Source organism: Littorina saxatilis, unplaced genomic scaffold, assembly GCF_037325665.1.
Source record: "Littorina saxatilis isolate snail1 unplaced genomic scaffold, US_GU_Lsax_2.0 scaffold_142, whole genome shotgun sequence".
NCBI classification, from domain to species: Eukaryota; Metazoa; Mollusca; class Gastropoda; order Littorinimorpha; family Littorinidae; genus Littorina; species Littorina saxatilis.
The window spans coordinates 72,197-81,426 of NW_027128835.1; the positions used below are offsets into that span (position 1 = coordinate 72,197).

Below are 9,230 nucleotides of genomic sequence, written 5' to 3' on the forward strand. Positions count from 1 at the left end.
CGTGAATACTTTGTAACATAATTCTCTTGACTGCCATAGTATGGGACCCCCAAACAAATGTTCGGCTACAAGGAAGCCTCTACAACAATATTTTCAATGTAATAGCCTTAAAGACTATAAATGGAGGGCAGTCTCTATGATCTGAAAAAGCACTTTGACCTTAGCATTTCTGCAATTTACAGACATGTGCACTTTGATCTTAGCAAGAACTGGGACCCCACACACGATTTTGTTTTCATGCGATCAAGGACCTCCACATTCTTCGACTCGAGGGCCCGTATCGTACCACGTGACCGCACGTATACTGAACTTGCCTTAGCTTCCTTCTACGGTGTGTCAATGCACGCACTTGGGGCAGATGTGAATTTCACACTGGAAGATGACAAAGGGGTCTTCTGAGTTGAGAACCACATGTTCTTTTCCGACATTTGCCGAGGTGTTTTCTTTGTGCTTAATATTATTTTGTTTGACCTAGCTATTGATGTGTACATTGTTGTTAAACAGTTGTTTGTTTACCAGGGTATGCTAGTGTGTGATAGGGTTCGTGTCCGTCTGAAGATGTTAGTTTCTTTGTTAGTCCTGTGTTGACAACTCTTCGACAAGCGCTTAGAACTGTACCCACGGAATACGCGCTATATAAGCTTCATATTGATTGATTGATTGATTGACATGAATCACGATGGGACAAGATGCAGATTGTGTTGAAGAGATGTTTGCAAATTATCGCATCTACATTTTATTGCTCAGACTGGATCAATGCATGTAGATGGGGTATAGTCTAACTCCTCTGTCGCAACTCATAACTGGAATTGATCAGATTGCTTAACATTTATGAAACTTGGCATAATTAATAATAAAGTAGTTGTTATTGATTTCTGATACAGAGCCATTGCAAACATTCGATATGTTTGAAGAAAATAATACTTTAAAACCAACACTTGAGCAGACGAACTCGGATCAACAGCATCAGCAGCAAATGGTTTGCAAAAATAAAAGAAAGGGAAAAAAATATTTATCTGCTTTGAAACATTAGCAGCAAATGTACATATATCTATATATATATATATTTGGCATGTTTACCGCTTCGTTTCTTTTATAATTACTCCAAAGCATGATCAATACCGCAGTTAAGCAAATTTCAAAATGGCCGCCTTCGCACGAAGCAAAGCAACTTGAAATCGCCCAAATGAGTTTGCAAGGTAAGTTCCAGGCTTAGTTTGAAAGTGTTTATCGTTGTTTAAGTAGGTGACATGTCGTTTCACTCCGAGTGTGCCAGCACCGGCCAGGGCAAGTTCGAGTTTGCTCGCTAAAATTGCTGCTAGTGCTGCCTTGTCTAGATCTGGAACTTTTGGATTTTTTCTCTCTATTATACTGGAACAAAGAAACTACAATGGGAAGAAGGATAACTTCCTCATTGGGCATGCTTAGAAATGAGAATGGCTAAATATGAGTTATTCCCCTTTGCTGCATGCTGATCAGGCTGTTTCCTGCTTTGTTATGACTAGTACAGTCGATCTTTCTCATGTTGTGACTTGCTTTATTTTCACATTTTCGGTATTTAAAACAGCAAACACACACACACACACACACACACATACACTGAAGAAGTTTCCATTTTGATTCGGTTATTTTATTTGGTGCTATATGTTTGCTTCACATTGTTTCTTCTTTTACATTGCTTGAGGTATCCCAATTCGCTAAACACATCCATAATGCATGCATGGCTCATTCGAAAGAGGGCAACTGAACAACTGATGCCCAATAGCAATAAATACTGAACAACTGAACAATAAATAGCAATAAATGATGACAGTGCCAAGTTTTTAAGTACAAAGTGAAATCATGTGACTGGACAAAGGCACAATTACAAAATACAAATAAAAAAATCGTGGCCCATTTTAAATTAAGTTCTCAGCTCATGGGGAAGCATAAGATGACCCTAGAAACCGAAATTAGGAGACCTCCCGCCCCCAGGGCAGACTACAAAAAAAAAGGGGGGGGGGGGGCTAATTTGTGAAAAAGTATAAAAGGAATCAAAAACTGTATACATGTATTTAGTTAATACCCCAAAAATTGTATAGTATATACAATGTCAGACCCTAAAGAAAGTTTGTTAGTCATTGCTTAGGCAAAACAAAGCAAAATAGTCTGTTTACGGTATCCCGACCAACCCTATTTTTCCCCGCCAACCCTAGACCTTTTTTTTGGCATTTGGAGAAAAAGAAAAAGAAAAAAAATCAATTTTGTTCCTGTTTTTTTGCAAAATAATTTAAAAAGATGGTTATAAAAAAAAAAGTAAGAAAAGCCGACCTACCGACCCTCTTTTTGTGTGCCTATGTTACTGTAAACAGACCAAAAGGTACATCAAAAACAACACACCAGGGATGCTACTCTCCCCTTAAAAATAGCCATGAGTCATAGGTGTGACGTTTGAATCTTTTAGCTAAATAAAACCATAGGCAATTGATCGGAAATATCAGGAAAAATCTTACAAGTTTATTATTTGTTTGCTTGGACCAATCCTCTTGCCGAAGTGTTTTACAGTAACAATTGATTTTACGTCAAAAATATCACAGGAATATCGAATGTTGAGGTAAGGCTGGGATAGCCAAGTTCAAGAATAACGGAAGGTGACTGTTGAATCTTTTTGAAAATGTATACAAATATAGATGGTAGGCAATTCAAAATTAAAAAAAGGACTCTCGGAGCATGGACTTTTGAGTCAAAAATTAAAGAAGGCTCTATGAGCCGAAGTACATGTTTTGTCTATTGTCTTTTTTTTATTTTGAATTCCCTACGATCTATATTTTGATACAATTTTGGACCCTCTTTGTACGGAGAGAGTTGGCAATTGTTAATCACATTCTCTCATCTCATCGACTCTCCTTCGGCTCCTTGGTAACATGCGTTCCGTCTCTGCCAGGATTGGATACAGCAGCAGATAACCGGTAAATATGTAACAGGCATAAATGGCAAAATAGCTCGCCTCGCCTGATAATATATGAGACAACTGTTCTATTACAAAGTCTTTCTTGGGAGGCTTGGCTAATTTACTCGCTCGTTTTACACGGGGTTCCATCGTTGTCTTTTCTAATCGGAAAACCTTGCTCCTCAGTTTGTTGACCTTCTGCCGAAGTTCCGCTTCACGAGGGGATGGGGAGGATGACGACTTTGATGCTTTACATCCTATGTCCTCCAGGATCGCCTGAATGTCATCTAAAAAAGAAAACACACACACAAAACACACATAAAATAACATAACCATAACAAGTTACAACCTGGAAGAAATTAAAACATGTGTAATTCAATCACAAAATGAAAATAAACAATAGCGTAGGAAGGCAGGCCAGAAATGAAGTGTATTAGCAACTATGGATACGATGTGGAACAATGATGGAATTGACCTTGTTTGGTACTGAATGGGTGAGGCCATTAGAACTGTACCCACGGAATACGCGCTATATAAGCTTTATATTGATTGATTGATTGATTGATTAGGACAACAGTACCAGGTAAACTCCTCACACACCATGCCTCTTTCTTTCTTTATTTGGTGTTTAACGTCGTTTTCAACCACGAAGCTTATATCGCGACGGGGAAAGGGGGGGGGGGGGGGGGGGGGAGATGGGAATAGAGCCACTTAATTGTTTCTTGTTACACCATGCCTCTAACAGGATATGTTTCCCATCATTACGTGTGGGAACTACAGGTACAATTTCATCCATCCATGCATCCGCCCTATACAGCTTCTTCTTCTTCTGCGTTCGTGGCCTGAAACTCCCACGTGCACTCATTTATTTGCACAAGTGGAATTTTATGTGTATGACCGTTTTTACCCCGCCATTTAGGCAGCCATACGCCGCTTTCGGAGGAAGCATGCGGGGTATTTTTGTGTTTCTAAAACCCACCGAACTCTGACATGGATTACAGGACCTTTTTCGTGCGTATTTGGTCTTGTGCTTGCGTGTACACATGAAGGGGGATAAGTCACTAACAGGTCTGCACATAAGTTGACCTGGGAGATCGGAAACATCTCCACACTTAACCCACCAGGCGGCCGCGACCGGGATTCGAACCCTCGACCTTCCGAGTTAATAGACCGACGTCTTACCACCCCGCCACAGCGCCCGTCACCCTATACAGCGATTATCAACTATGTAATGGATGAGTTTAAACATTTTTTGATGTCAGGGTGTTCTTCATGGTTAAAAATCTCTTACCTGGTTGAACAATTTGTGCATCAGGCGACAGGTCGGTGCTGGCTTCATTTGTAGCTACCCTTTGCGATGGTGGCTTCCTCCCACTAGCAACCTGCAAATTGCACAGCTCTTTAACTGACAAACTCACAACCAACACCCAGTCACAATGAAACATTTCTCCCAATTTCATGGCATTGGTCTTAGGCCACACACAAAAAGTGTATGTTTCTGGTAAGGCAAAACAAAAAATAATCTGTTTACGGTATCCGGACCGACCCTATTTTTTTCCCACCGGCCCTAGACTTTTTGGGGGCATTAAAAAATAAAATTAAAATATTCAGATGGCTAAAATACAAAACTAAAAAGCCGACCTACCGACGCTATTTTTGGGGGGGCTACGTTACCTTAAACAGACTTTTTTGTGACCTAACATGACTAAAGGTGGAGATTTTTTTTCTAAACTTTTTTTTTTTAAACCATCTTTTTAACTATTTCGTTGAAAAACAGGAAAACAATTGATTTTCGAATACCCCTTTTATTTTTGAAAATGAAAAAAAAAAAAAGTCTAGGGTCGTCGGGAAAACATAGGTAGGGTCAGGTGACCAGAAACATACAACTTTTTTGTTGTTGACGCCGACCCTATACCTTTTTTGCCATTTGGGGCTGTTTTTTTTGCAAAATAAGTTCATCATATCATCATAATCAAGACGTCGATCCAAAATAAGTAACTTTTTTTGGTTGGCCTTATCATTTTTTTGCGCTAAATGCAAACAGGCATTATTTGATGGGAACAATGCTAACTTGTTTTCAATTCTTACATCAGCCTCAAACTTGTCATTACTCAACCTGCATTTAATAGTGTGCTTCTTTGGTTTGCAAAAACCTAAAACCAATAAATAAATAACCTTCGGTGGTGGATTGGGCACTGCAAACAATGTCGGGACAGCATTCCACACAAGTGATCCTCTCTGCAGGATTGTTTTACTGGTTGGCCTCAAAGTGATCAGTACAAAGCTTGAGACCTTGAACATCAGCTGGCTGCAGCTTTTCAAAGTCCTCTCGCCTTGTGAATTGCATCCATATTCTGCACCTAGTTTGACAATAAAAACAACAATGTTATTGTTAAACTAAGCAAAAAGGAAAGACAAAAAAAGCTAAATCAGATCTTCAGTCTAAATCTAACGCTCTGCCTGAACGCAAAACGGATGAGTGATGTACCTTTGTACTGTAGTTTTCCCGTAAGCAAGGTTTGATAAAGGTTTCGGCAAATATGCCCACGGGTTTGTCATCAAGTGTAAATTGTTGTTTTGTACTGACTGCTGACTCACACTCACAGTCGTAAGTACTCGCTGACGCTGTAGTCTACTGAGTGAGTTGACTCGAGCCATTGCATTCTCATTCTGAAGAAGGTAAACCTGATGAAATAATCACTGCACAACCCACCTTTTTTCTTCTGTAGGGAACTTGTGGAAAGTTTTCCCGAAGCAGCTCTGTTTGTAACGGGCGTTCTTGCAACAAAAAGCCGAACACAATTTACCACCACCTCGCACACGATCGGTACCTACGCGATCCGCCATTTTGTTTTCGCCGCCAGCATGTGACTAGGGACGATAACCCACAAACACTTTTTCGCATTTTCTTCGCAAGTTCCACGTCTTCCTTATGTAGGGGAGACTGGGGTACCCTGGGACACGGGGCAGGGTGGGACAGCGCAATTTAGCCATGTTATCTTGATTTTTTTTTAAAGTTTGAATTTGCCGCCATGAAGGGAAACTACTCAGCCAGGCTGGCGCCAACTGTTAATGGTGTGGGCACAGACGTTTGCCAGCAGTCGATGTTTGCCTGAAAAGAAGCACTGTAAGTAAATTTTCGACTGTCACAAACTTCTTATTTGTATATAATGTCTTCTTACGCACCCTATTAAACCATATATAACCAGATTATGTCATTATTCACTCATATTTATCGAACATTTCAAAGATGTTTACACGTTAGATCTGTGGCCATTTTTTCATTTTATCAAATTAACCGCCTTGGGGCAGGGTGGGACGGGGTAGGGTGGGACAAGGCTGGGGCAGGGTGGGACTGTCCCACCCTGCCCCAGCTTTGACCCACCCTGCCCCCTTAGAGTGTTTGTCTATGTCTTTAATTATTAAAAGTTGATAAGTTGTGTAACATTGGTGTTATGCAAGAGAGAGAGAGAGAGAGAGAGAGAGAGAGAGAGAGAGAGAGAGAGAGAGAGAGAGAGAGAGAGAGAGAGAGAGAGAGAGAGAGAGAGAGAGAAAGAGACGGTGTGGTATTATTAATTCGGTGTTGGCATAACCATGCTGTGTTAACCTCTCTCTCTCTCTCTCTCTTTTTCTCTCTCTCTCTCTCTCTCTCTCTCTCTCTCTCTCTCTCTCTCTCTCTGTAGTTTGTGTAGTGTTTGTCTTAAATCTTTTGTCGACTTTCAGATGGTGAGAACATACAAGAGAAAGACGCAATGGACTTCAAAACCAGTGCAAAATATGAAGGATGCGGTGGAAGCTGTGAAAGAAGGTTTGTCATTTCGCGAGGCTGCAAGGATGTTTTCTGTGTCGAAAAGTAGCCTTGGGCGAGCGATGTCCCGTGGCAAAATCTCCTCCTTGACATCTCAGTGCAACACTCGACAAGTCTTTACGAATGCCGAAGAACAGGAGTTGGTGGAATACATAATCCAGGCTTCAAAGTATGGATTTCCTATCGATTCAATGACTTTGAGATCACTCGCATTTGATCTCGCAAACAAAAACCTAAAAGTCTGTCCTCCAAGCTGGACAAGGAATAAACGTGCAGGTGAAGACTGGGTCTTGGCATTTCGCAAAAGGCATCCAGAGATATCAATTCGAATCCCAGAAGCAGTCAGCTTGGCGAGGATGATGGCGTTCAACAGAAACAACGTTGACGAGTTTTTCAAGAAGCTTCAACATCTCTACGAAAAGCATACCCTGACCCCTGACAGGATATTCAACACGGATGAAACCGCTTTGATGACGTCCCTAAAACCGACTAAAGTCTTGGCGCAGTCGGGAGTAAAGCAGGTGTCTCAGGTAGTGTCACAGGAGAGAGGTGAACTTGTTACTATGTTGGCAATTGTCAATGCCATTGGAAACAGCATCCCGCCTTGTCTGATATTTCCGCGGGTGAATTTCCATGACCATATGACAATAAATGCACCTCCAGGGACAAAAGGACTGGGTTCACGTTCTGGCGGCTGGATGACAAAGTCTCTGTTTGTGGAATGTTTGGAACATTTTACTGAGCATGTCAATTGTTCGCCTGACAACAAGGTCTTGCTGATACTGGATAACCACGAGTCCCACATTTCCCTGGCAGCTATCAACCATTGCAGGGAGAAGGGGGTGGTGCTATTAAGCCTTCCACCACACTGTACACATCGGATGCAACCCCTTGATGTCGGAGTGTTCGGGCCTTTGAAAACTGAATACAACAAGGCCCTGTCAAGGTGGATGTACATGCATCCGGGGACGAGGACCACGATTCATCATGTGTCCACCATTCTTGGGAGTGCATATCCCAGAGCTTTCCGAATGGAAAACATAATCAGCGGCTTCAAAGCCACAGGAATCTATCCTCTTGACAGTGAGATGTTCTCCAAAGAGTTAGCAGAGGAAGCCGAATCGGCTCACCTACAAGAACAACCCCAAGAGCCGACTTGCCAACAAGAACAGCTACCAGAACCGCCTCATCAACAAGAACAACCACCAGCGTCGCCTCTCCAACAAGAACAACCACGAGCGTCGCCTCTCCAACAAGAACAACCACCATCTCCTCCAATATCAGTAGAAGAAGTAGAATCTAGCTTCTCCCATGCACCAGCAGATGTAAGACCACACGCTAGTGTTCCGAAAAACTCTCGCAAGCGTAAAGGACGACCTTTGGGATCCAGTCGCATTCTCACTGATACACCAGAAAAGAACATCATTGAAGAAAACGTCAGTGCAAAGAAAAAGAAAGCAGAGAAAACAGCATCTCAGTCCAGAAAAAGAGCGCCATCACAACCTGCCAAGGCCACTGCAAGAAGATCAAAGACACCACGAACAGTTCTACAGGCAACCTACCATCAGGGATCCAGTGTATTTAATGACCGAACGAGGGGCAGACAATGTGTTGGAATGGCCACTTCTGCGGTTGCCTATGCTGAGATCAAAGACATGTCGACGTGGACGAAAGAAGACCTGGACCTAGTTTTGCTTTTCGGCGACTACATGTACCAGAAAATGTTGGATGATGAAGAAGACAACGTACAAGGATATCTTCAACTGTCGGATATACCAGCACAGATCAACCTTTTTAATAAGAATTTTCATGTCTCCCGATCTGCACATGCATGTGGCGTGGTTGGTCTCGGTCCGTCATTCAGTGAGGCTTTTTCGTTGAGCGGAGCAATCAAGAGAGCATTTGACAACTTCCCATCCATGATACTCGTGTTGAAGGAAACATCCGTGATGATACACAAATCCACAGACAGTTTCTGGCTGTTTGACTCGCATTCACGCAATCAGAACGGCATGCCAAGCGCGAACGGGAAGGGCGTCCTGATGAAATTTCAGGATCTTGATGACCTTTTGAAGTTCCTGACTGAAATGTCAAAAGCAATCAGCTCTGGTGTGGTCACATTTGACTCTGCAGGATTTCAGGTTACCGAAACTGATGATCAACCAGAGCAGCAGCCCCCTGATCAGCCAGAACAGCAGCCCCCTGATCACCCAGAACAGCAGCCCCCTGATCAGCCAGAGCAGCAGCCTCCTGATCAGCCAGAGCAGCAGCCTCCTGATCAGCCAGAACAGCAGCCCCCTGATCAGCCAGAACAGCAGCCCCCTGATCAGCCAGAGCAGCAGCCCCCTGGTCAGCCAGAACAGCAGCAACTACAACCAGAGCATGTAAAACAATTGGTTTAGTCGTCATAACTTATTGAAAAGATATTTGAAAGAGAGTATCGAAATGTTAAGTGTTTCGTAAGTTTCTCAACCTTTTTTTATCTGGATTGAT

General features: G+C 42.4%; 1 long non-coding RNA gene across 1 annotated transcript; it reads right to left on the reverse strand.

Moving 5' to 3' along the window:
* Window positions 1-1,614: 1,614 nt before the first annotated feature.
* Window positions 1,615-5,859, reverse strand: LOC138957148 (uncharacterized). The gene is made up of 4 exons (XR_011452941.1): window positions 5,643-5,859; window positions 5,105-5,289; window positions 4,221-4,311; window positions 1,615-3,216 (listed from the first exon to the last, which is right to left on the reverse strand). It is a non-coding gene; the product is annotated as an uncharacterized lncRNA (long non-coding RNA).
* Between the last annotated feature and the right edge of the window lie 3,371 nt (window positions 5,860-9,230).